General features: G+C 49.4%; 1 pseudogene; it reads left to right on the forward strand.

The window, feature by feature from the left end:
* The first annotated feature begins 1,729 nt into the window (after nt 1–1,729).
* Nucleotides 1,730–2,167, forward strand: LOC144163040 (baculoviral IAP repeat-containing protein 5 pseudogene; annotated as a pseudogene).
* Nucleotides 2,168–4,955: the final 2,788 nt, after the last annotated feature.

Raw genomic sequence — 4,955 nt, forward strand, 5'->3', positions numbered from 1 at the left:
AATAAGGCAAACTTTAGAACTGGTGTCCGTAGGCGACATGAAACGTCAAAATGACGACAGCACACACAACCGCTTTGTCAACCGGAAGCACGTGACCAAAATTGAAAGCCAATCAGAAAAGATTTCCGGAAAATTGCCTGAATTGCCGGCAATTTGTGCATTCGAGAATAGGGCCCTAGGACGAGTATGGACAAATGACATGCATTGGATTCTCTTTGTCATGGAAAGGCATGTACTGCCCTCTTATGCTGCGGTTACGCCAAACAAATAACTTTGATTTTATTGACAAACATAAAAGCAAAATACTGCACGTTATTTGTATGCTCCATGATCGCGGATTTGGAAGCAGTTGAAACTATAATTTGTTCGAACATGCTTTAAACAGCGCGCATGCGAAACTGCGTCTGCTGCAAATTGCCGCACATTTCGCGGTGCCGTAAGCCGGGGCAATTTTTTGCGCTATTTTGCTTGCATTTTGCCACAAAAACAACAGCCATTTTTATGCTGTTACGTAGCATTACGTCACTGGTACGCAGGCTGAAGTTGCCAATGCATGACGTAATCGTTCCCGCCAACTGTTTAATTCACGTCACGCCTTCTCAGCCAATCACAGAAGGGGTGTGTATTACTTACCGATCTCTTTCATCACCTCTTTTATCCTCTAATCTTTCATCCCCCCTACTCCCCCCCCCCCCCCGCACTGGGTTATATGCAGGTGAGCCCCAGCTGGGCTCAATAATATCCCCAGTGCATTTCCCTTCCTTTCCTCCTGAACCACTACTAGTAGTAGTAGTACTACAAGCAGTATTGTTGAATAGCAAAGACAGGCTTACGTTGTCATGTCCGCTGCATTTAGCCTGGTTTATCATTGCCGGCTAAGAATTATGCGCCTTTAGTAACAAGAAGTATTGATTGATTGTGGGGTTTACCGCGCCGACGCAACGCAGGCGATGAGACGCGCCGTAGTGGAGGGCTCCGGATTAATTTTGACCACCTGGAGATCTTTATCGTGCGCCGAAATCTCGTACACACGGGCGTTTTTGCTTTTCGCCTCCATCAGAAAAGCGGCCGCCGCGGCCGGGAATCGAACCCGCGACCAGTAACGAGAAGTAAGGCAAACTTTAGAACTGCTGTCCGTAAGCGACATGAAACGTCAAAATGACGACAGCACACACAACCGCTTTGTGAACCTTAAGCACGTCACCAAAATTGAAAGCCAATCAGAAAAGACTTCCGGCAAATTGCCAGAATTGCCAGCAATTTGTGCATTTGAGAATATGGCCCTGGGTTATAATTGTGATGTTACAGCTGGTCGCTCGTCCGCGCTTGCCGCAATGGGGCGTTTCCTCTCCCATATATTGTTACAACCACTCCTCCTGAATGTAGCTTGCACCGAGACGGTGCTTCCACTGCCGGAGAGGTCATGTAAGAAACCCTACTGTACAAAGGATCGCAGACGACGAGGACAAGGAACCTTAGAGCGCGTACGGTGATCGCTCGTGGACGAAGACGAAGACAACGCTCGCGGCGCGGTTCGGCCAGCCGTTTGCTACTACACCACCTCTCATCGGACGCGTCCGGGTCGCATTGCAACAATATCCTTGCTCTGCGGCTGGCCACGAGCAGTCCGTCTACCCTGCACATCCTGCGCCATGGCCGCCGACCTGGCCCTGAACACCGTGCTGCTGCACCGAACAGACCTCGACATGGACCTGTAGGAAAGCCGACTGGCGTCTTTCGGGCAGTGGCCGCTGACGGACAACTGCAAGTGCACGCCGCAAAGAATGGCGGAAGCCGGCTTCTACCACTGCCCGACCGAGAACGAGCCGGACCTCGTCCGCTGCTACGTGTGCTTCAAGGAGCTGGACGGCTGGGAGCCCGACGACGACCCGTTCGGGGAGCACTCGCGTGCCACCGACTGTGCCTTCGTCCATCTAGGCAAGAAGGAGCAAGAAATGACGCACCTCGAATACATCAAGCTGCAGTGCGAGCGCGCCAAGAACAGAGCCCGCAAGCTGTACGAAGTGCGCGTGGCTCAACTCGACAGAGCGCAGCGCGAGGTTAAGCACGAACTGGACAAGGTGCGGAGGAACGTGCGTTGAGTGCCGCGTACGACGGACCCTAAGCTACGCCTAATTAGTGGCTTGAGGGTCTTTTAGTTTTTATCTAGGGACACCAACGACCGCGGCGTCTAACGAGCGATCTTGCAGTGGTGCGTGCTTTTCGTCCCCAATAATCTTGGAACTCCGCAACTTTCACGTCTCTGGCCGCTTTACTCTCTCGCTTCTGCAGAAATCGCAAATATTTGCAATAAAAGTATGAAAATATTCACCTGTGTCGAACCCTGCTTTTTCATTTGTTTGACGGGTTACAAAATAGCTCAAGGTACAGGTCAGCAACTGAGATCCCGAAATTAAATACACGCTTGTACTGAAGTGACCAGTCAGTATATTTGAGGGTGTGCGACCAGTCAGTATATTTGAGAAATGCGCTGTTTTTGTTCCCTCGGAGGTATCGGACGGAGTCCTAATGCTGTAAGGACCTGTCGACCTGTGGGAGTCACTTGCAGACACCGTAGCTGAGCTGAATGATGGACTTCTTGCAGCTCTTCCCACGTGTTGTAGGAACTACTCCCAAGGCGAGTAGTTTGCGGGTCGCAGTAGCAGTGCATGGGGAGGCCAAGCGCAGTTTTGTACGCTTGGCGAATCATTGCGTTGAGCCGAGCCTTTTCTGTTGTTTTGAGAACGGGGTACGGGATTCCGTACGTAATGCGGCTAATAAGCAAAGCTTGCAGTATTCTTAGTGCATCTTGCTGTTTAAGACCTCCACGGCGGTGGGAGATGCGTTGCAGAAGGGGCATCAATTGTGATAGGGTTTGATGTAGCGGGGAAATGGTATGAAGTCCAGAGCCGTTCTGGGGTATAGTGAGACCCAACACTCGCAGGTGCGGGAAGCTGGGGATTGGCTGTCCTGCAATGGTGACCTGAGGTTCAGGTATACCTCGAGCAGATTTGTGAGAAGGCCGAGAGTGGAGTGGAGGACACAAGAAGAGGCATGCAGTTACACGAGACGAGCGCTAGTCTCTGCTTCTGTCCCCGTCTAGTGCGCTTTTTACCATGTCGAAGTCGTGCCATCAACTAGCCCAAATTTTACGTTGAATAGTTACTGCGCGATATTTAGAGCCAGTTTTGAGTCTGCCTCCGTCAAATGGAACAGTTTGTCTGCTTCTGCCAGTGGTTCAATAAAGAAATGTTCAGCGCAGTTTTTTTTTTTTCCTATTTTGTATGACCGATACATTGGTCGACGCGTTGCGCGTGGCGCCGATTGATCCGTTAAACGGTTTACTTTCCACTAAATAAAGCTTTCTCTCTCTCTCTCTCTCTCTCTCTCTCTCTCTCTCTCTCTCTCTCTCTCTTTACGGCCGGTTAGGACACATGGCGCACTGCGCTTGTAACAGAATCTAGGGGCCCTATTCTCGACTGCACGAATTGCCGGCATTTCGCCCATGTTTTTTTGCGTAAGCACGACGTAAGCAATCAGTGACGTGCTGCACCTATAGCTATTACGACATGCAGTGTCATTTCACGAGTCACTCATAAAGATCGCTACCCAGGTATCTAATATTGTGCAAGAAAGATTTAAAAACACTTGGCATGTACTATAAAAAATAAGACGGTAGCTGAGGCTGACAAGGAAAACACATTTCTGGAGGTCAAATTTGGAGCCAACATCACAAGGCGATCGAGTAACGTTGATCCAAAAGCGAGCGAAAGGCGGATGTCGAGCTAAAGAACATCACACAATTTTTTTACCGTATCTATTTATTTCTTTCAATCGCTTTTATTAACATAGCTGGACTCTCTGCTTCAATGCAAGCTTTGTTGCATTATCACCTTCCCTGCCGCCACCGCCGCCACGCCATCGTCTGCTGCTATGTTACAAGTTTATGGCGTGATCACAGAAAAAAACGGCCGCGACCATCGCTTCTATGACACATAAGAGCAGTGAAGCGCTACGCCTGATAAACGCGGAGCGCACCGATGTCGCCGATTCACTCATTCGTCAAGCTGGAATGCAATCAGCGCTGTAATGAACTAAATTGTCACTTTTCATTGTTATTGTTCTCATGAGTTCGATCATGTGACCCAACACCTTACTAGGACAAGTATGGACAAATGACACGCATTGGATTTTCTTTGTCATGGAGAGGCTTGTGCTGCCCTCTTATGTTGCGGTTACGCCAAACAAATAATTTTTATTTCATTGCCAAACATAAAAGCAAAATACTGCATGTTATTTGTATGTTCCATGATGGCTGACTTGGAATCAGTTGAAACTATAATTTTTTTCGGTAGGAAACATGCTTTAAACAGCGCGCATGCGAAACTGCGCCTGCTGCAAATTGCCGCACATTTCGCGGCGCCGTAAGCCGGGGCAATATTTTGCCCTATTTTGCTTGTATTTTGCGACAAAAACAGCCGCCATTTTCAAGCTGTTACGTAGCATTACGTCATTTTTACGCAGCCTGAAGTTGCCAATGCATGACGTAATCGTTCCCGCCAACTGTTTAAATTACGGCACGCCTTCTCAGCCAATCACAGAGGGGGTGTGTATTACAAGCAGTATTGTTGTTAAATAGCAAAGACAGGCTTACGTAGTCATGTCCGCTGCATTTAGTCTGGTTTTTCATTGCCGGCCAAGAATTATGCGCCTTTAGTAACGAGAAATAAGGCAAACTTTACTGAACGAAGCATCGCAGACGACGAGGACAAGGAACCTTAGAGCGCGTACGGTGATCGCTCGTGGACGAAGACGAAGAGAACGCTCGCGGCGCGGTTCGGCCAGCCGTTTGCTACTACACCACCTCTCATCGGACGCGTCCGGGTCGCATTGCAGCAATATCCTTGCTCTGCGGCTGGCCACGAGCAGTCCGTCTACCCTGCACATCCTGCGCC

The sequence above is a fragment of the Haemaphysalis longicornis genome, unplaced genomic scaffold, assembly GCF_048455015.1.
Source record: "Haemaphysalis longicornis isolate Haplotype H1 unplaced genomic scaffold, Haemaphysalis longicornis Haplotype H1 scaffold_1, whole genome shotgun sequence".
In the NCBI taxonomy this organism is placed as follows: Eukaryota; Metazoa; Arthropoda; class Arachnida; order Ixodida; family Ixodidae; genus Haemaphysalis; species Haemaphysalis longicornis.